This window comes from Macaca nemestrina, chromosome 15, assembly GCF_043159975.1.
Source record: "Macaca nemestrina isolate mMacNem1 chromosome 15, mMacNem.hap1, whole genome shotgun sequence".
Lineage (NCBI taxonomy): Eukaryota > Metazoa > Chordata > Mammalia > Primates > Cercopithecidae > Macaca > Macaca nemestrina.
Window position 1 is genome coordinate 105,422,111 of NC_092139.1, and position 22,826 is coordinate 105,444,936.

At 51.9% G+C, this 22,826-nt stretch overlaps 1 non-coding gene across 1 annotated transcript; it reads left to right on the top strand.

Annotated features, from left to right (window-relative positions):
• The first annotated feature begins 11,803 nt into the window (after positions 1–11,803).
• On the top strand, positions 11,804–11,911 carry LOC112423604 (small nucleolar RNA U13). The gene has a single exon (XR_003014092.1). It is a non-coding gene; the product is annotated as a small nucleolar RNA U13 (small nucleolar RNA).
• The last annotated feature ends 10,915 nt before the right edge of the window (positions 11,912–22,826 follow it).

Consider the following 22,826-nt stretch of genomic DNA (forward strand, 5'->3'; position numbering starts at 1 on the left):
TGCGACGCCCCCAGTGTGGCTTACAGGCCAGTGGCAGCGGAAGCAAGTGAGAAATAGCAAATCCAGCCCCACCCCGACCTACTGAACCAGCGTCTGCATTTTAACAGGTGCCCCAGTGATTCACGGGACCTTCAAAGTCTGGGGAGCACTGGAGTAGGGCCCAGGGCCCAGGCCTGAGAGAGAGACGTGGAGCTAAGACTGGCCCTGACCATGACCTTGGGCAAGTCACACCCCTCACTAAGCCTCAGTTTGCTTCTCCATCAAATGGGTGTTTTTCTTTCAGTCCCAGTCCTCTCCTGAGGCTTTTCCCAGAGGTCATACCCAACCCTGGGCAGGGGTGAGGGCAGGGTTGTGGCTGCCCCAGGCCCAGGTCCAGCGGGCTGGGAGTCCTCACCATGGCCAGCTGTGCTGATTGTGGTCTCATGGGGCTGGGAAGAGGTCGCATTTCTGAGCCACAGAAACAAGCCACATCCGGTAGGGGTCCTGGAAGGCTGTGAACGCAGAAGAGACCCTGAGCCAGCCTGCAGGTGGAAGAGTACCTTTGGAGGCAGCTTTGAAAGATGACTCTTCGAGATGGAAGAATCAGGAAGGGCCTTCCACGCGGAGGCACCAGCAGGAGCAAACGTCCCTGTGTGTTCAGGGAAAGACCCACAGGAGAGTGACCGCGGGCAGTGAGGGGAGATTGTTTCCCATTCCCTTGCCAGGGATTGCTTGAGGAATGGACATGGGATGCAGTTCCAGCCAGTGAAATGCGAGGGGAAGTCTTGGGAGCAGGGTGGAGGAGGTCATCTAGGAAGGGCGTCCTTGGTGTTAGAAAGAGGCACAAGATGGCCGGGCACAGTGGCTCATGCCTGTAATCCCAGCACTTTGGGAGGCCGAGGTGGGCGGATCACGAGGTCAGGAGATTGAGACCATCCTGGCTAACACAGTGAAACCCTGTCTCTACTAAAAAATACAAAAAACTAGCCGGGTGAGGTGGCGGGCTCCTGTAGTCCCAGCTACTCGGGAGGCTGAGGCAGGAGAATGGCGTAAACCTGGGAGGTGGAGCTTGCAGTGAGCTGAGATCCGGCCACTGCACTCCAGCCTGGGCAAAAGAGCGAGACTCTGTCTCAAAAAAAAAAAAAACAAAAAACAAAAAAATTAGTCGGGCGTGGTGGCAGGCGCCTGTAATCCCAGTTACTTGGGAGTCTGAGACAGGAGAATGGCGTGACCCCTGTAGGCAGAGGTTGCAGTGAGCCGAGATAGTGGCACTGCACTCCAGCCTGGGCAACAGAGCTAGACTCCATCTCAAAAAAAAAAAAAGGCAGAAGAGGCCAGGCGTGGTGGCTCATGCCTGTTACCCCAAAACTTTGGGAGGCCAAGGCAGGGAAATCAGCTGAGGTCAGGAGTTCGAGACCAGCCCGGCCAACATGGTGAAACCCCGTCTCTACTAAAAATACAAAAAATTAGCCAGACATGGTGCCAAGCGCCTGTAATCCCAGCTACTCAGGAGGCTGAGGCAGGAGAATCACTTGAACCCAGGAGGTAGAGGTTGCAGTGAGCCAAGATCACGCCACTGCATTCTAGCTGTGTGACGAGCAAAACTCCAACAAAAAAAAAAAGGAGGGGGCACAAGGAGGGGACACTTCTCTCCTTGCCTTGTCACCATCTTCCCTCATCAATAGCTAAAAATGGCAGAGCAGAAAGAAGAGAGAGCCAGGACCCCATGCCATCAAATCCCCCAGCCTTGGCACTGCCCTGCCTCAGCACTGCTTGTCTTTGGAGATCAGGAACATTCCTAGCTACTGGGAGATGGGATGCCTGCTGCTGGCAGCTCTGCCGTCCATCCTCACCATCCCACCGTCCTCCCAGGACAGCTCTCCATCCCATCCTCTGCCTCCCTTCTAGCCTCAACCTAACTCGGAGCTCCCCCGTCTCACACCTGGGTTGCGGGAACATCCCCTTTACCAACCCCCCTCCCATCCCTCCTCAGGGCTTCCTAGGGGAGCTACAAAAACCAGGCCAGTCTCTGAAAGGTGCTCCACATCTCATGAAAAACCATGAGATCCCACTGCCCCACTATTAGAATAGCTCAGAGGAGAAGGTCTGCCGGTACCAAGTGCTGGTGGGGATACAGAGAACGGCAGCTCCCAGGTGCTGTTGGTGCGAGTGTGCTTTGTGCAACCACGGTGGGAAACTGACAGCTTCTCATCAAGTTAAATACGCATCTACCCTATGGCCTAGCATTTCCACTCCTGCTTACACATCCAGGAGAAATGAGTGCTTACATGCACAAAAGAATGAGTACCGTAATACTCGTATCAGCAAATAAACAATACAGCTGTCCATCAGTAGTAGAATGAATAAATTGTGGTATATTCATACTTTGGAATACTATACAGCTATTAAAAAAAAAAACCTGCTACACACAAAAATGTTGGTGAATCTTTCAGACATAATGTTGACCAAAAATAACCACAGAAGAATGTAAGGCTGTACGATTTTGTTTAGGTGAGGTTCAAGAACAGACAGAACGTTATGGTGATAGTGGTCAGAGCAGCAGGTACCTCTGAGCTGAGGGCATTGACCAGCAGTGGGCAGAAGGGAACATTCTGATTCCAGAAATGTTCTATATCATGGTCTGGGTTGTGGTCATGTGGGTACACACAGATGTAAAAATTCACCATGCCGGCTGGGCATAATCCCAGCACTTTGGGAGGCCAAAGCAGGTGAATCATCTGAACTCAGGAGGTTGAGACCAGCCTGGCCAACGTGGCGAAACCCCGTCTCCACTGAAAATACAAATAATTAGCCAGGCTTGCTGGCGCATGCCCGTAGTCCCAGCTGCTCGGGAGGCTGAGGCAGGAGAATCGCTTGAACCCAGGAGGCGGAGGTTGTAGTGAGCTGAGATCTCGCCACTGCACTCCAGCCTGGACGACACAGCAAGACTCTGTCTAAAAATAAATAAATAAATAAATTCGCCATGCCTTGCACTTACGATTTGTTCATTTTTAGTATGTGTGAATCACGTCTCAGTGGCACGGGGGGAGGGAAGAAGCCTGCTTTACAAAAGAATAAACCAGGGTTCCAGCAGGCGCCCAGATGAGCCACCTGGGAAATGACCCTGTCACCCCAGCCACAGGGAATTTGACCAAAACCACATGGTTTGGCTGCAAGTTCTGGTCAACTGCTTCAGGCAGCCAGGCGTGTGCTCTGGAAAGAAAACAAACCGGGTTCCGATGAACCTGCCAGGTCAAACCCTACCTGCTGCCTCCGGCTGGCTAGGTGAGCGTTACTGAGCCACGTCTGTCTCTCTGGGCTTTACTTCCTCATCTGATAAATGGGAACAATAACGTCTACCTCAGAGGACTGTGTAGGTGTTAAATTACCAACTTTCAGTTACCTATTGCTGTGTAGCCAATGACCACATATGTAATGGCCTAGAATACCACTTTTTAAATAGTCATTCATGGTCCTGTGGGTTGACCTGGCTCAACCTGGCACTTCTCTTCGTGTCTTTTTTTGAGACATAGTCCCGCTCTGTTGCCCAGGCTGGAGTGCAATGATGCAATCTCAGCTTACTACAACGTCCACCTCCTGGGTTCAAGTGATTTTCCTGCCTCAGCCTCCCAAGTAGCTGGGATTACAGGCGCCCGCCAAAATGCCCAGCTAATTTTTTTTTTTCTTTTTTTTTTTGACACAGAGTCTCACTCTGTCGCCCAGGCCGGAGTGCAATGGCCAGATCTCAGCTCACTGCAAGCTCCGCCTCCCGGGTTCAAGCGATTCTCCTGCCTCAGCCTCCCGAGTAGCCGGGACTACAGGTGCCTGCCACCGTGCCCGGCTAGTTTTTTGTATTTTTTAGTAGAGACGGGGTTTCACCATGTTAGCCAGGATGGTCTCGATCTCCTGACCTCGTGATCTGCCCGTCTCGGCCTCCCAAAGTGCAGGGATTACAGGCTTGAACCACCACGCCCGGCCAAATTATTTGTATTGTTAGTAGAAATAGGGTTTCACGGCCGGGCGCGGTGGCTCAAGCCTGTAATCCCAGCACTTTGGGAGGCCGAGGCGGGCGGATCACAAGGTCAGGAGATCGAGACCACAGTGAAACCCCGTCTCTACTAAAAATACAAAAAATTAGCCGGGCGTGGTGGCGGGCGCCTGTAGTCCCAGCTACTCAGGAGGCTGAGGCAGGAGAATGGCGGGAACCCGGGAGGCGGAGCTTGCAGTGAGCCGAGATCGCGCCTCTGCACTCCAGCCTGGGCAACAGCGTGAGACTCCGTCTCAAAAAAAAAAAAAAAAAAAGAAATAGGGTTTCACCATGTTGACCAGGCTGGTCTCAAACTCCTGACCTCAAGTAATCTGCCCACCTCGGCCTCCCAAAGTGCTGGGATTACAGGTGTGAGCCACCGTGCCCAGCATGGACATCTCTTTCTCCACATGGCCACTTCATGGGGCTAGCTTGGGCTCCTTACAGCATGGTGGTCTTGGGACAACCTATAGCCTGACTTCCTACATGGTGGTTGACTTCCCCCTAGAAAAGGAGTTCTGGCCAGGTGCAGTGGCTCACGACTGTAAATCCAGCACTTCAGGAGCCTGAGGCAGGAGGATCACTTGAGGCCAAGAGTTAGTTCAAGACTAGCCTGGGCAGCACAGCAAAACCTCATATCTATAAGGAATAATAAAAAAAAAAAAAAGCCAAGCAGCCCGGGCGCAGTGGCTCACACCTGTAATCCCAGCACTTTGGGAGGCCGAGGTGGGAGGATCGCCTGAAGTCAGGAGTTCGAGACCAGCCTGACCAACATGGAGAAACCCCATCTCTACTAAAAATACAAAATTAGCCGGGCGTGGTGATGCATGCCTGTAATCCCAGCTACTCAGGAGGCTGAGGCAGGAGAATCGCTTGAACCTGGGAGGTGGAAGTTGCAGTGAGCTGAGATTGCACCACTGCACTCCAGCCTGGGTGACAGAGTGAGACTCCTCAAAAAAAAAAAAAAAAAAAAAAAAAAAAGCCAGGCATGGTGGTGCACGTGCCTGGAGTCCCAGCTACTTGGGAGGCTGAGGCAGGATGATTGCTTGAGCCCACGAGTTGGAGGTTGCAGTGAACTGTGATCGCTGCCACCTCACTCCAGCCTGGGCAACAGAGTGAGACCCGTCTCTAAAAAAATAAAAACAATAAAAAGTAAAGGGAGCCTCAAGAGCCCCAAGTGGAACCTACAAGCTTCTTATGAGTTAGACTTGGAGGTCCTGCAGCACCCCTTCCATCACTTTAGTCAAAAATGCGTCACAGAGCCAGCCCCGCTCCAATGGGAGGGGCGGCAGCAGCCCTGAGGGCCAGAGGGTAGTTCACTGGCAGCCATCTTTCTCCTCTGTTCCAGCGTCAGCTACGCCCCAGCTCCTCTTTAGTCCCCTTTGTGGAATTCTCATTTTCTTCCCAGCCCTCTGATGTGCTTTCCCGGAGTCTATCCTCAGCAATCGTCTGTCCTCCCGTGAAGACTTATGTATTTCTTTACTTACTTAGAGACAGAGTCTCACTCTGTCGCCCAGGCTGGAATGCAATGGCGCAATCTCAGCTCACTGCAACATCCTCCTCCCGGGTTCAAGGGATTCTCCTGTCTCAGCCTCCTGGGTAGCTGGATCTATAGGTGCCCGTCACCACACCTGGCTAATTTTTGTATTTTCAGTAGAGACAGGGTTTTACCATGTTAGCCAGGCTGGTCTCGAACTCCTGACCTCAAGTGATCCCCCAGCCTCGGCCTCCCAACGTGCTGGTATTACCAGTGTGAGCCACCGTGCCCAGCCTCTTGTGAAAACGTGATCTCTCATCTTTGGCTTTTGGTACTGTCTGTGCTAACCATCCACATCTGTCTCTGTCTCCGGCCCAGACCTTTTCCATGAACTCCTAAGACCTGGTCAGCCTCAGTCTCAAGGCTGCCATCAAGGCCCTGCCCTCCCTGCAACCCGTTCCTGTTCAGTGTGTTCTGCCTCATGAGTCAGCCTCTGGAGCAGGCTCCTGGGGATGCAGCATGGAATCAAGCATTCTCCCTTCAGGAGGGAGGTGAAATTGGAATCAGGTGATTAATTACAAGACGCCACAGTCAGCACAGAGGGTGTAGCAGACCCAGCCTGGGAGGTCAGGGGAGGCTTCTTGGAAGAGAAGACGCTGGAACTGAGCAGGATTGAGCTAGGCTGAGAAGGGGAGAGAGTGCCAGGTCCAGTGAGCGTCAGAAGCTCAGCAGAGTTCAAAGGCTCTGAAATGGCTGCAGCTTGGTGTGCGTAGAGGGATCCGAGATGAGGCTGCGGGGACAGGCTGGAGCTGGAATCTGATTTTGCAAGGACAGTGGGGGTCACGTGTCCAAGCCCTAGCTTTGTGCTTAACTCAGTGGGAAGCTATTGGGGGGTTTTAGGTGAGCAGTGCCCTGGCTCAGGACGGCGATCTTGGCCATCCTCAGCACGTGGGGGCTATGGAAGGCCCTGAGTTGACCTAGGGTTTGGTGCAATGGGAGAGAAGAGGATGGAACCCCGAGGAAGGACAGAAGCCCGTAAAGTAACTGAGAGGTTCCCAGTGGCCCGAGAGAGCGAATGTTTCAGACGATGGAGCGGGAAGGGCTCAGGCTCTGGTGTCAGATGGCCCTCTGTCCGTCCCCCTGCTCCCAGCTCTGCAACCCGGGGCAAGTTACATGACCTCTCTGTGCCTCCGTTTCCTCATCTGTAAAGCGGGAATAGTAGTACCTCCTTCCCAGAAGTATTATGAAAATGAGAAATGAGCTCATGCGTGTGAAGTGCTGAGAGGGTGCCTGGGACTGAGGTAAGTGCAAGGCACATGTGAGCTGTTAAGACTATTGTGATGTGCTGCTGTTCTGCTGTTGTAAGGAGTAGATGAAAAGGTGCATGTCGCCGGGTGCGGTGCTTCACACCTGTAATCCCAGCACTTTGGGAGGCTGAGGCAGGTGGATCACCTGAGGCCAGGAGTTTAAGACCAGCCTGGCCAACATGGTGAAACCCGGTCTCTACTAAAAACGCAAAACTTAGCCAGGCATGGTGGCGCATGCCTGTGATCCCAGCAACTTGGGAGGCTGAGGCAGGAGAATCCCTTGAACCCAGGAGGCGGAGGTTGCAGTGAGCCGAGATTGCGCCACTGCACTCCAGCCTGGGTGACACAGTGAAACTGTCTCAAAAAAAAAAAAAAGGTGCATGTCAAAAATGTGGCACAGGGCCGGAATAAGGGAGCTGCTTTATTTTTATTTTATTTATTTATTTATTTTTGAGACGGAGTCTCACTCTGTCGCAAGGCTGGAGTGCAGTGGTGCAATCTCGGCTCACTGCAACCTCTGCCACCCGGGTTCAAGCAATTCTCTTTCCTCAGCCTCCCGAGTAGCTGGGATTACAAGCATGCACCACTATGCCTGGCTAATTCTTGTATTTTTAGTAGAGATGGAGTTTCATCATGTTGGCCAGGATGGTCTCGATCTCCTGACCTCGTGATCCGCCTGCCTTGAACTTCCAAAGTGCTGGGATTACAGGCATGCACCACCACACCTGGCTAATTTTTGTATTTTTAGTAGAGTTGGAGTTTCACCATGTTGGCCAGGATGGTCTCGATCTCCTGACCTCGTAATCCGCCTGCCTTGGACTCCCAAAGTGCTGGGATGACAGGTGTGAGCCACGGTGCCCGGTCTGGAGCTGCTTTAGTATTCGTTGGATGTTGCTGCCCCCACAGTCCTCAGGAGATCTGGCTCCACTTGGCCAAGCCCCAGTTCCATGGCCTGTGAGAATCGTGACCCCTCCCTCCTAGGTTGGTAGGTGCCCACACGTCACTTTTCAGGGCTTCCTTTCTCTTGGGGTTGGGGAGGATGTGCTGCCAGGCACAAAGCCAGGCCCTCTGGTGGTTCCACAGTAGATCCACTGGCAGAATTGTGCTATGAAAGAGCTCTCAACATCTTGCCCCAGCACCACCCAGGACCCCAGCAGGTCAGGGGCAGCGGGCAGTCCAGGAGGGTTTGACGTGGCCACTGGGTCCTGCCCGACTTCCCCTACCCCCACCAAGCCCTGGCCGGTCCCCCTTCCCTCTCTTGGCTGCTGCTGCTCCTGGGCCCCATGCCCCTGCCCTGCTTGCCTCGTCCCTGGTTCCCAGACGGGTTTTCCCTCCTGTCCAATCCGCACACCTGCAGCAGGGGCTTTCTAAAACTGGGAGCGGCCATGTTGCTCCCCTCTGTGAATCTCTGCCCTGACTCCCTGTTCCCTGAGGATGGAGTTCTGGCACACAAGCCCCTCTGTCTGCCGTGGTCTCCTTTCTCTACCCCTTTGGGTCCCCTAGGCTCCAGGCTTCCCCTGCATGACGGAGCAGTAGCGCACTCTTCCATCCTCACTGCTGTCCCCCCGCATGCACTTTCCACTCCCACCCCCTCCCCTGGCAGACCCCCTAAGACTCAGGACTCAGATCAGTCATCATTTGCCACCTCCAGGAAGCCCTCCCAGATCCCCTAGATGAGGCTGGAAGCCTGCTCTGGATCCCCCAGTACTTGGAACTTGACATGTTTTTTCCTTGTGGTTCCCCCAGACTGTGAGTCCCCTGAGGCCAGGGACCAGCTGTGAATCACTTCTGTGTCCCCAGTGCCCAGTACAGAGCACTGGTGTCTGTCTCCGAGGGATGTTTGTTGATTGACTGACTGACTGACTGGAAGTGAATGACCACTGAGTCAGGCACCCTCGAGGCAGGAAACAGCCACAGCCTCAGCTCTACACCAAATGGCAAGGGACTGGATGTCCCCATAAACCCACTGGGAAGCCCTGCAGCCATCCTGAAAGGCTGGAGGCTAATGGCAGTTCCCGGTCCACGAAAGGGTCAGGATTTAACTGTGAGTCACCCCTGTCATCCCAGCGTCCCACAGTACTTTACAAGGGGACTTGACTTTGATGGAGCTTCCGCCACGAGCACACATTATGGAAGGCAAACCTTTTAATGCCCACAACAACCCCTTGAAGTACTTCTTGCTCTCCCCTTGTTATAGGAGGAAACTGAGGCTCAGAGAAGGACATGACTTACCCAAGGGCAATAATTTAGTGACTCACATCCCAGCAGGTCTGACTCTAGAGCCCAAATCCCCTCCCTACCCAGGCTGCCTCCCTAACAGTCATGATACCTTTTTTTTTGCTGAGCACTTACTGTGGGCTGGACCCTGGAACAAGCATTTCACTCACAAGCTCCTTTAATTCCCAGAACAGCCTGATGAGGGAGGTGGTACAGTTGTCCCCGGTAGGGGGCCGGGACTCAGCAGCACAATGAGGTGACGTCCAGGTCAGTTGGTCTCACAGCCCAGGTGGCCCCCTGAGCTGACCCAGGTCTTCTCATTGGAGACTGCCTGGGGACCGGGTGCCTTGGGTCCCCCTGCTTGGGGGTAGGGTAGGCATGGGGGGAGGTCTGGGTGTACCTTGGTGAGGCTGACTTGAATGAGCCCCATGTGGAGGCCACGTGAGGAGGCCTCAATATGGAGCCACCCCCACACTGCTGCCTCAGTTTCCCTAGTAAAGCAGGGCAACAGTTTATTCTTAAATGGCCCAGAAAGGCTAGATCCCCCTGCAAAGGGCAGGAGGGGTTTCGGGGTGCCTGTGTGCTTGGCTGGCCCTTGCCCTGTCACCACCCCACAGCTCCAGCTTCATTGCCTGCGTCCCGGGGGCTGCCAACCACACTTTCTTTCCAGAGCCCCTGAGCTCTTGCACAGGCTGCTCCTTGCCCGGAACTCCCAGGCCAGCCCCTCCCTAGCTCTGGCCATCCTGGCCCCAGTCGGTCTCCCGCTCTGTTAGCTCCTTGCGGCTTCTCAAGGCCAGGACTCAACCAGGCCGGAGGAAGGGGAGGAGCCTGCGTCTTCAAGTTGGTCACCTGGCTTGGCCATCCACTGGCCCTGGGACTCCGACTGTGGCATCTCCAGAGCCATATCCCAGCTGCTCCCGTGTGGTTGTGTCCTCTCTCAGGGCGGGGCAGCTGACTGCACTGGCCAAGTGTGTGTGAAAGGTGACAGATGGTGGACCTGCCCTCTGGACTCAGCAGCGTGACATGGATACACTGATGCGGGGGGTTGGGAGGCGCTACAGAGAGAACTTCACAGGGACCTGGCTGGCCCTGACCCTCTGGACTCCAGCAGATTCTCACGATCTCCTGAGGAAGACAGGTTTATAGGTGTCCCTGGCTCCACGCCCAGGGTGTCCCCACAACCCAACTCCAATCTCACGCAGTCTCTCCCCTCTTCACTCATTCAGTTGCTGAAAGTCTGTGTCATCCACTAGCTGTGACTTCAACTGTGGCATCTCCAGAACCACATTCCAGCTGCCCCCATGTGGCTGTGTCCTCACTCAAGAGCAGAGCAGCTGGCTGCACTGGCCAAGTGGGTCTGAAAGTCGACAGGAACATTCATTCCAGCATTAGAAGAAGGAAGTGGGCCAGGCGCCGTGGCTCATACCTATAATCCCAGCACTTTGGGAGGCCGAGACAAGGGAATCACCTGATGTCAGGAGTTTGAGACGAGTCTGGCCAGCATGGTGAAACCCCATCTCTACTAAAAATACAGAAATTAGCCAGGCGTGGTGGCAAGTAGCGCCTGTAATCCCAGCTACTCGGGAGGCTGAGGCACAAAAATCACTTGAACCTGGAAAGCGGAGGTTGCAGTGAGCCTAGGTCATGCCATTGAACTCCAGCCTGGGTGACGAGAGCAAAACTCTATATCAAAAAAAAAAGAAAGAAAGAAAGAAAATGTGTCCTGTACAGATTTGCATCTGTGTTTATTCATGCTTAAACCTCTCCAGAAGGATTTGCACACATATGTTTGTGCTCACACACATCCAGGGTGAGGGAACCCAGTGTGAAGGGGCCCTGGACACACAAGACCCTGGGAACAGTGGTTCCCTCCTTGGGGAGGGAGCCAGAAGGCCAGGGGACAGGGGTGGTAGAACACATCTCAGTGTTAAATGCTATCATATGTTCTGCACTATTTCTCACGTGCATGTGATATCTATTCCAAAATAAAGTTTTAAAAAATAATAGTCCTGAATGGGGCATGGTATGGGAGTGGCAGGGCTGGCACCAAACTCAGGGCTCACTGTCCGGCTCTGCCATGCACCTGCTTCAATCAATGATCCTCCCTGGAAATTCACTTCCTCACCTGAGATGAGATGAAGAAATGAGATTAAGTGAGGCCCTGAGCGTGGCCAGGCCCACTGAGTCCTAGTAGCAGCTGTTATTCCTGTTAATATCCTGGTCAAGCCTGTTCCAGGCACCTGAGTGACACAGACATGAAGGGACACACCCTGTCCCTGCGCTCACCCTGCAAGGGCAAGGGGAGAGACAGCAACGCCAGGGAGAGCTGATGCAACTGACTCAGCCAGAGGAGCCAGGGAAGGCTGCACAGCACAGGTGACGCCTGCACTGAATCTTCAAAGATAAATAGGCATAATCAGGGGACCAAAAGAGAGAGGGTGCTCCAGGGTGGGGAAGCAGAGCCTGCCAAGACTCTGTAAAAAAATGCTGGGCACACCCACGTCCACACCACGTAAACAGAGCAGTAGATGCTCTCATGAACACCTGCGCTCACAGCTGCTCCTTCTATACACTGCTGCTTACATACACAGCCCATGCGCATGCCTGTCTGGGCCCCCCACGTGCACAGCAGACAGCCTGCCGGCTACCTGTGTGACCCACTTATGTCTCTCAACCTCTCTGGGCCTCAGTTCACTCACCTCTTACGTGGAGAAAATGACAGGGACATGGTGAGGGTTATATGAGACAGTACCTGTGGAGTACCAAGGGCAATGTTCAGTCAGTGTTTGCTGTATGATCCTTTTGTAGTTCATAAGCGTGATGACTGGGCTTTCATGCTCATGCATGAGATGGGCCTCCCTTCAGTCTTGTTACAGGCCGGCTCTGTGGCTCATGCCTGTAATCCCCGCACTTTGGGAGTCCAAGGTGGGAGGACTGCTTGAGGCCAGGAGTTCAAGACCGGCCTGGGGAACATAGTGAAATCTCATCTGTAGAAGAGGTTTTTTGTTTGTTTTTAATTCGCTGGGCACGGTGGTGCAGCTGTGGTCTCAGCTACTGGAAAGGCTGAGGTGAGGCCAGTTGCGGTGGCTTACACCTATAATCCCAGCACTTTGGGAGGCTGAGGCGGGCGGATCAGGAGGTCAGGAGATCAAGACCATCCTGGCTAACACAGTGAAACCCTGTCTCTACTAAAATAGAAAAAAATTAGCTGGGTGTGGTGGTGGCGCCTGTAGCTACTCGGGACACTGAGGCAGGAGAATGGCGTGAACCTGGGAGGCGGAGCTTGCAGCGAGCCAAGATCGGGCCACTGCACTCCAGCCTGGGTGAGAGCGAGACTCTGTCTAAAAAAAAAAAGGAGTCCGCTCAAAAATAAATAAATAAATAAATAAATAAATAAAGTGTAGCTGGGCATGGTGGCTCAGGCTGTAATCCCAGCACTTTGGGAGGGCAAGGCAGGTGGATCACCTGAGGTCAGGAGTTCGAGACCAGCCTGGCTAACATGGTGAAACCCCGTCTCTACCAAAAATACGAAAGAATGTAGCCAGGCTTGGTGGCAGGTGCCTGTAATCCCAGCTACTCAGAAGACTGAGGCAGGAGAATCACTTGAATCCAGGAGACAGAGGTTGCAGTGAACCGAGATTGAGCCATCGCACTCCAGCCTGGGCAACAGAGTGAGACTCCATCTCAAAAACAAACAAAAAGATATAAGAAATCCACTTAAAAAAAAAAAATTGTAACTGGGCTCCGTGGCCCACACCTGTAATCCCAGCACTTTGGGAGACTGAGGCCAGTGGATCACGTGGGGTCAGGAGTTCAAGACCAGCCTGAACAACATGGGGAAACCTTGTCTCTATTGAAAATACAAAAATTAGCTGAGCGTGGTGGTGCATGCCTGTAATCCCAGCTACTCAGGAGACTGAGGCAGAATGGCTACATTATGGCTCAGCCTAGGGCCCTTCCCTTCAGATCTTTTCTGGGTAATTTAAATAGACACCTTTCTTGTTTGTTTAAGCTACTGGTATTGTCACTCACAGCCAATCACATCCTAATTCACTTACTGATGACCACTTTTGGCCAGAACTTGGGCTGAGTTTTGGGAACAAAGGCAAATCAGACACGAGCCCCATCTGCCCATCCATGTGAAACAGAGCCCACAGGGGAGACCAAAGACCGAACAGATAATCTCAAGATGCATCTATTTTCTTTATTTCTTTTTTTGTTTTGGTTTTTGAGAGACAGGGTCTTGCTTTATTGTCCAGGCTAGAGTGCAGCGGTGTGAACATGTCTCACCGCAGCCTCGATCTCCCAAGCTCAACCGATCCTCCCACCTCAGTCTTTCTTTTTTTTCTTTTTTCTCTTTTTCTTTTCTTTTTTTTTTTTTTTTTTTTTGAGACAGAGTCTTGCTCTGTCGCCCAGGCTACAATGCAGTGATGCGACCTCCTCCACCTGCCGGGTTCAAGCGATTTTCCTGCCTCAGTCTCCTGAGTAACTGGGATTACTGGCATGCGCCACCATACCCAGCAAATTTTTGTATTTTTAGTAGAGATGGGATTTTACCATGTTGGCCAGGCTGATCTCAAACTCTTGACCTCAAATGAGCTGCCCACCTCGGCTTACCAAAGTGCTGGGATTACAGGTGTGAGCCACCATGCGTGGCCTCACCTCAGTCTTTTTTGTTGCTGTTGCTGTTGAGATGGAGTCTCGCACTGTTCCCTGGGCTGGAGTGCAGTGGTGCGATCTTGGCTCACTGCAACCTCCGCCTCCTGGGTTCAAGTGATTCTCCTGCCTCAGCTTCCCGAGTAGCTGGGATTACAGGTGACCACCACCACGCACAGCTGATTTTTTGTATTTTTAGTAGAGGTGGGGTTTCACCATGTTGGCCAGGCTGGTCTTGAACTCCTGACCTTGTGATTTGCCACCCTGAGGTCGGGAGTTTGAGACCAGCCTGATGACATGGAGAAACCTGTCTGTACTAAAAATACAAAATTAGCCGGGTGTAGTGACTCGTGCCTGTAATCCCAGCTACTCGGGTGGCTGAAGCAGGCACATGTCCCAAAGTCAAGAAAACAGGTAATGTTGACGTTGGGTGTCACTGCTTTTTGAAAAAGCAAACAATCTTCCCCCACACCCTCTGTGTACCCCAGGGCTTTCCTGGGCACTCAGTCGGTGGGCCTCCACTGAGACGCAGGAGCAGGGCCTCGGGTGTGGGATGGGGACCTCGGGGACTCTCCTGGGAGACTCTCACCTGCTGGGGCTTCCATGACCTCCCTGGCTGTGGTTGCCCGTGGCTGGAGGACACAAACCAAGAGTATTAGGAAGATGGGAGGGCAGGTCCAGAGAGGGAACAGGCCCAGAACAGTGTAAGATCATAGGCACAGCAGGGGGTGGGACTCCAGCTGCTTGTCACAACTCCGGCGTGAGTGCCAGGCTCTGGCACCCGCATCTGGGTTTGGTCTCATACTGGACCTGATGTGGGAAAGGGGGTCAAGCAGAAGAGATTGGCTAAAGGATCTGAGTGGGGTGAGAAGTAGTGAGACGGGTGGCAGAACTCAACTCCAGACCAGACTGAAGACCAGCTGAAACACGGAAGAGGCACAAAGCACCTCTCCATAAGACACACCCACCAGCACCATGACAGTTTACCATTGCCATGGCACCGCCCGGAAGTGACTGTGCCTTTCTAGGGCAATAACTTGGAAATCACCCTTTTTCTAGAAATTTCAGAGTAACCTGCCCCCTTAAATTACATGTAACTAAAAGTAGGCATAGACTGAGCATGGTGGCTCATGCCTATAATCCCAGCACTTTGGGAGGCTGAGGTGGGCGGATGGCTTGAGGTCAAGAGTTCGAAACCAGCCTCACCAACATGATGTAGGGTCGTTTCTACTAAAAATAGCCTGGCGTGATGACACGTGGCTGTAGTCACAGCTACTTGGGAGGCTGAGGCAGAAGAATCACTAGAACCTGGGAGGTGGAGGTTGCAGTGAGCTGAGATGGTACCACTGGGCAACAGAGTGAGACTTCATGAGTAGGGCAGGTGGTGTGTGGCATGAGCCCACCAGGGGGAAGGCCTGCAAAAGGTCTCAGCCTGGAAGTGCTGGGGGAATAGAGCTCTAAGGCCAGGGGAGTGCAAGAGCAGATTTGAGTGGTTTCCAGGAGCAGAGTGGGGGCAGCCTCACCAAACTGCCACAGCCCTGCCTCCCCTGCTCAGGCGTGCACCTGAGAAAGGGCCTTGCCACAACTCACTTGGCCTTGAACACTTTTCCTCCAACTTACCCTGAAAATGTTCAGGCCTACAGATGAGCTGCAAGAATGGCACCATAAATATCCCATATATTCTTCGCTCAGGTCCACCAATTGTTAACATTCTGCCGCCGTTACTTTCTCTCATATGCTCTCTGTTGACAGTGATGCCTGCATATGTTCTGATCTAGAAATCTACATCGATGTCTAAACCCGTACGTTTTGCTGAATGATTTGAGTTTCAGACACCAGGACCCTCACTCTTGATTCTTTGGTGGACATCTGTCGAGTAAAAGGACATTGGTCTGCATGCCCATAATCCAGTGCACACACTCTGGAAATGGAACCTAGGATACAGCACCATCTACTATGCGATCCATATTCAAAGTTCCTCAGTGGTTCCTGTGAGGTCGTTGGAGACCCTTGCTCTTTTTTTTTTTTTTTTTTTTTTAGACAGAGTGTTGTTCTGTTGCCCAGGGTGGAGTGCAGTAGTGGCAAGATCTCTCGGCTCACTGCAACCTCCACCTCCCGGGTTCAAGCGATTCTCCTGCCTCAGCCTCCCAAGTAGCTGGGATTACAGGCGTCTGCCACCACACCTGGCTAATTTTTGTAGTTTTGGTAAAGACGGGGTTTCACCATGTTGGCCAGGATAGTCTCGCTCTCTTGACCTCGTGATCCACCCGCCTCGGCCTCCCAAAGTGCTGGGATTACAGGCATGAACCACCGTGCCTGGAATATTTTGAATTTTCATCACATGTATGTTTCTAATATTATGAAGGTTCTTTCTTTATTACAAAAGTAATACACGCTTATCAGGCCAGGCATGGTGACTCACGCCTATAATCCCAGCACTCTGGGAGGCCTGAGCAGGTGGATCACTTGAGTTCCGGAGTTCAAGAGAAACCCCAAACTCTGAGAAACTCTGTCTCTACTAAAATTACAAAAATTAGCCAGGTGTGGTGGTGGGCACCTGTAATCCCAACTACTTGAGAGGCTGAGACAGGAGGATTGCTTGAACATGGGAACTTAAGGTTGCAGTGGGCTGAGATCGCGCAATTGGCAACATGGTGAAACTCCTGTCTCTACTAAAAATACAAAAAATTAGCCAGGCGTGGTGGCGCATGCCTGTAAGTCCTAACTATTCGGCAGGCTAAGGTGTGAGAATCTCCTGAGCCTGGGAGGTAGAGGCTGCAGTGAGCCAAGACACTGCACTCCAGACTGGGCAACTAGAGTGAGAGAGACCCTGTCTTCAAAAAAAAAAAAAAAGTAATACACGTGGCCGAGCGCGGTGGCTCACGCCTGTAACCCCAACACTTTGGGAGGCCACGGCTGGCAGATCACTTGAGGTCAGGAGTTCAAGAGCAGCCTGGCCAACATGGTGAAAACCTGTCTCTACTAAAAATACAAAAACTGGCAGGGCGTGGTGGCAGGGGCCTGTAATCCCAGCTACTTGGGAGGCTGAGGCTGGAGAATCACTTGAACTGGGAGGCAGAGATCACAGTGAGCCGAGATCGTGCCACTGCACTCCAGCCTGGGCGACAAAGCGAGATGCAGTCTCAAAAAAAAAAAACAAAAAACCACGCTTCTTGTTTATAAACTAAAACAGTATAGACCTGTATAAACTAAAAAATAACAGCGCACTGTCACCCAAATCCATTTCTCAGAGAAAACATTACTATTAACATGGAGTGTTCACACATGTACATGTACTCATGGGCCACTTAACCAGCTTGGAGAACAACCCTAGCCACAGTGCTGCGGCTGCTTTTTTAACCAATCTCTCCTGCATCCTCATGTATTTATTGTTAAGAAGCCCAGCATCTCCCTCTTGAGGTCTCTTCCAGAATAGTCTGAGAATCCCAGGGGCTCACTCTGTCCAAAGGAGGCCAATCCTATTCTGCAAAGCCTAGTGGTGCACTGCGTGGGCTCCAGGGTTACAGTCCTCTCAGTTCATTCCACGAGCTCAGCTCCCTGAAAGGAAAATGATGCCAAGCCAGGCGCAATGGCTCACACCTATAATCTTAGCACTTTGGGAGGCTGAGGGAGGTGGATCGCTTGAGGTCAGAAGTTCGAGACCAGCCTGGCCAATATGGTGAAACCCAATCTCTACTAAAAATACAAAACTTAGGCCAGGTGCAGTGGCTCACACCTGTAATCCCAGCACTTTGGGAGGCCGAGGTGAGCAGATCACCTGAGGTTGGGAGTTTGAAACCAGCCTGACCAACGTGGTGAAACCCCGCCTCTCCTAAAAATACAAAATTAGCCAGGCGTAGTGGTGCATGCCTGTAATCCCAGCTACTCAGGAGGCTGAGGCAGGAGAATTGCTTGAACCTGGGGGGCAGAGGTTGCAGTGAGCCGAGATCACGCTATTGCACTCCAGCCTGGGCAACAAGCGCTTAACTCCATCTCAAAAAAAAAAAAAAAAAAAAAAAAAAATTAGCCGAGCATGGCGGCACGTGCCTGTAATCATGGCTACTTGGAGGCTGAGGCAAGAGAATCACTTGAACCTGGGAGGAGGAGGTTGCAGTGAGCCGAGATCGAGATTACGCCACTGCACTCCAGCCTGGATGACAGACCCAGACTCTACCTCAAAAAAAAAAAAAAAGAGGCCGGGCGCGGTGGCTCAAGCCTGTAATCCCAGCACTTTGGGAGGCCGAGACGGGCGGATCACGAGGTCAGGAAATCGAGACCATCCTGGCTAACCCGGTGAAACCCCGTCTCTACTAAAAAATACAAAAAACTAGCCGGGCGAGGTGGCGGGCGCCTGTAGTCCCAGCTACTTGGGAGGCTGAGGCAGGAGAATGGCGTAAACCCGGGAGGCGGAGCTTGCAGTGAGCTGAGATCCGGCCACTGCACTCCAGCCCGGGCGACAGAGCGAGACTCCATCTCAAAAAAAAAAAAAAAAAGAAAAAAGAAAAGAAAATAAAGAAAAAGAAAATGACACCAGAGTGGGCAGGTTCAGCAGGACTTTCAGCCTAAACCACACATGGCACCTGTGTCCCTCACCAATGCCTGGCCTCTGGCACTGAGCTTGGGTCACTTGTCCACATCCACTTCCCATGGAGTGAGTTATTTCCTTTGAGGCATGAGTGTCCTCTCTGCCAGCTGGACAGGACTGTCCTGGTAGGTAAGATGGCAACTAATCCTACCAGGAGAGAGGAACTGGGGCCCAATCTCATTCCTCCTGGTGGTCCCCAGGCTGGCCACAAATTTCCCCACTTCTTCCCAGGTTAAGAGAAAGGCAGTTTTGGCCGGGCGCGGTGGCTCAAGCCTGTAATCCCAGCACTTTGGGAGGCCGAGACGGGCGGATCACGAGGTCAGGAGATCGAGACCATCCTGGCTAACACGGTGAAACCCCGTCTCTACTAAAAAATACAAAAAACTAGCCGGGCGAAGTGGCGGGCGCCTGTAGTCCCAGCTACTCGGGAGGCTGAGGCAGGAGAATGGCGTGAACCCGAGAGGAGGAGCTTGCAGTGAGCTGAGATCCGGCCACTGCACTCCAGCCTGGGGGACAGAGCAAGACTCCGTCTCAAAAAAAAAAAAAAAAAAAGAGAGAAAGGCAGTTTTGAGAGTTGATTAAGAGCATGGACTTGCCTATAATCCCAGAACTTTGGGAGGCCAAGGTGGGAGGACCACTTGAGGCCAGGAGTTCGAGACCAGCCTACGCAATATAGTGAGGCCCTATCTCTACAGAAATTTAAAAAATTAGCTGACCATGGTGATGCGCACCTGTGGCCCCAGCTACTCGGGAGGCTGAGGCAGGAGGATCACTTGAGCCCAGGAGTTCAAGGTTGCAGTGAGCCATGATTTGTGTTTCAGCCTTGGCGACAGAGTGACACCCTGTGTCAAAAACAAATAAACAACAACAACAACAACAACCAAAATCCAGGCGCAGTGGTTCACACTTGTAATCCCAGAACTTTGGGAGGTAGAGGCTGGTGGATCACCTGAGGTCAGGAGTTCAAGACCAGCCTGGCCAATATGGTGAAACCCCATCTCTACTAAAAATAGAAAAATTAGCCAGGCGTGGTGGTGGACACCTGTAATCCCAGCTACTTGGGAGGCTGAGACAGGAGGATCACTTGAACATGGGAAGTGGAGGTTGCAGTGGGCTGAGACCATGCCATTGCACTCCAGCCTGGGCAATGAGAGCAAAACTCCATCTCCAAAAAAAAAAAAAAAAAAAAGAGCATGGAATTAGACTGCTTCAGGTAAGTTCCTTCCCCACCTGTCAAATGAAGTAATAACAACAGCAAAAGACCAAATGTGGTAACACCTATGGATAGATCACTTAGCACCGTGTGGGCAGATAGTAACTGCTCGATAAATGGGAACTACTAATATATATCTGTATGTAGTTCTCTAATATCCCTATTTTATAAAAATGAGGTCCCCTCATATTTTTCTTAGCTTCCTTTTGTCAATTAATATATCATAGACATTTTCCAGGTCTGCACATGCAGCCTCCTCTCCTATGTGAGAGCCTCATGGCCTTCCAAAGGACGCTGTCCATGCAGGAGGCTAAACTATGTCTGTGGGGTCAAAACCCTCAGTCTGTGCCATGGTGATATCTTCTGTTGCTTTAAAACTTGGAAATGGCTCATACCTGTAATCCCAACACTTTGGGAGGCCAAGGTAGGAGGATTGCTTGAGCCCAAGAGTTTGAGACAAAGCTGGGCGACATGGTGAAACACTGTCTCTACAAAAAATACCAAAATGAGTATTTTTGGCGTGGTGGCATGTGCCTGTAGTCCCAGCTATTTGGGAGGCTGAGGTAAGAGGATCGATTGAGCCCTGGAGCTCAAAGCTGCAATAGCCATAATTGCACTCTGGCCTGGGCCACAGAGAAGACCGTGTCTTAAGAAACACAAACGGCCGGGCGCGGTGGCTCAAGCCTGTAATCCCAGCACTTTGGGAGGCCGAGACGGGCGGATCACGAGGTCAGGAGATCGAGACCATCCTGGCGAACACGGTGAAACCCCGTCTCTACTAAAAAAAAAATACAAAAAACTAGCCGGGCGAGGTGGTGGGCGCCTGTGGTCCCAGCTATTCGGGAGGCTGAGGCAGGAGAATGGCGTAAACCCGGGAGGCGGAGCTTGCAGTGAGCTGAGATCGCGCCACTGCACTCCAGCCCGGGCGACAGAGCAAGACTCCGTCTCAAAAAAAAAAAAAAAAAAAGAAAAAAAAAGAAACACAAAAACAGACTTGGAAATTAGTTAAGGTTTAGTTCAGTTAGATCAGTTAAAGTTTAACTGTTAAACTGTCACCTGCATTTTTATTTCTTTGTCTGGAAATGTGTGTTTGTCTTTCTGTTCATTTGACTTCTAACCCACATGGGATGGGTTTTCCTAACTTGGGAGAAACAGGTGAGAGGTCAGCCTCCACAGGGTGAGGCTGTTAAGTGGAGGGGGGACCAGGACAGCTAGTGGCCAGGGCAGGACAGAAGAAGGCCAGCCATCTTTGTTTTTTGTTTTGTTTTGTTTTGTTATGAGGCAGAGTCTTGCTGTGTCTCACCCAGGCTGGAGTGCAGTAACGCGATCACAGCTCACTGCAGCCTCCATCTCCCTGGCTCAAGTGATTCTCCCATCTCAGCTTCCCGAGTAGCTGGGACGACAGGCCTGTGCCATCACGCCTGGCTAATTTTTTTTTTTTTTTTTTTTTTTGAGACGGAGTCTCTCTCTGTCGCCCCGGCTAGAGTGCAGTGGCCGGATCTCAGCTCACTGCAAGCTCCGCCTCCTGGGTTTACGCCATTCTCCTGCCTCAACTTCCCGAGTAGCTGAGACCACAGGCGCCCGCCACCACGCCCGGCTAGTTTTTTGTATTTTTTAGTAGAGACGGGGTTTCACCGTATTAGCCAGGATGGTCTCGATCTCCTGACCTCGTGATCCACCCGTCTCGGCCTCCCAAAGTGCTGGGATTACAGGCTTGAGCCATCGCGCCTGGCCAATTTTGTATTTTTTTAGTAGAGACGGGGTTTCACCATGTTGGCTGGGCTGGTCTCGAACTCCTGAACTCAGGTGTTCCATCTGCCTTGGTCTCCCAAAGTGCTGGGATTACAGATATGAGCCACTGTGTCCGCCTGTTTTTTTGTTTTTTTTTTTTTGTTGTTGTTGTTTTTATTTATTTATTTATTTATTTAGACAGAATCTCACTCTGTTGCCCAGGCTGGAGTGCAGTGGTGCAACCTCAGTGCACTGCAACCTCTGCCCCCAGGGTTCAAGCGATTCTCCTGCCTCAGTTTCCAGAGTAGCTGGGATTACAGGCGCCCACTACCACATCCAGCTTATTTTTGTATTTTTGGTAGGGATATTGACCTACCTATATTGACCAGGCTGGTCTCGAACTCCTGACCTCAAGTGACCTGTCTGCCTCAGCCTCCCAAAGTGCTGAGATTACAGGCGTGAGCCACCGTGCCAGGCCGTGGCCCGCCATCTTTGTTTCTGCTCCAGATGGCTGGGAGTCGTTCCATCTCCTCCCTCACCCCCTACAGCCAACCTTTTAGCAAGGACTCGTCCTCAATATTTCTGACATCTGCCTCTTCCTTCCACCCCCAAGGCCACCACTTTAATTCAGAACTTGGATCATTGAGATGGCCCCTAATGGTTTCACTGCCTTCTTCTTCCCTTCCCTAGTCCATTGTCCATATGGAAGCCCGGGGCAGGTGCAGTTTGGAAAGCAGATGGCACTACCTGGTAATGCTGAAGTTGTGTATACTTCTAGCTCCTTCCCCTTTGCACCAGGGCACTTGCAGTAGGAAAGTCACAGCGACATTGTCTGCAAAGCAAGAAACTGGAAATGGCCAGGCACAGCAGCTCATGCCTATAATTGCAGCACTCTGGGAGGCCAAGGCAGGTGGATCACTTGAGCCTAGGAGTTTGAGACCAGCCTGGGCAACATAGTGAGACCCCATCTCTATAAAAAAAGAAGAAAGTGGAAAAAACTCAAATCTCCATCAACCATAGTGGATTCTTTTCCTGTTGCCGCTGTAACCAGTTACCCTTAGTGGCTAAAACACACACGTTTATTATCTTACAGAGCTGGAGGTCAGAAGTCCAAAATGGGTTTTACTGTACTAAAATCAACACGTCAGCAGGTATGCATTCCTTCTGCAGGCTCTAAGGGAGAATCTGGTTTTTGCCTTTTTTTCTGGCTTTCAGAAGCTGCCTGCTTTCCTGAGCTCATGGGTCCTTCCATCCTATCGTCAACAGTAGTGGGCAGGTCTTTCTGAGGACATTATCTCTGATTCTGACTCTTCTGCCTCCCTCTCTCCCATTTAAGGATCCTTGGCCGGGCGCGGTGGCTCGTGCCTGTAATCCCAGCACTTTGGGAGGCTGAGGCAGGCGGATCATCTGAGGTCAGGAGTTTGAGACCAGCCTGACCAACGTGGAGAAACCCCATCTCTTCTAAAAACACAAAATTAGTCAGGCGTGATGGCGCATGCCTGTAATCCCAGCTACTCGGGAGGCTGAGGCAGGAGAATAGCTTGAACCCAGGAGGTGGAGGTTGCAGTGAGCTGAGATTGTGCCACTGCACTTCAGCCTGGGCAACAAGAGCGAAACTCCGTTTCAGAAAAAAA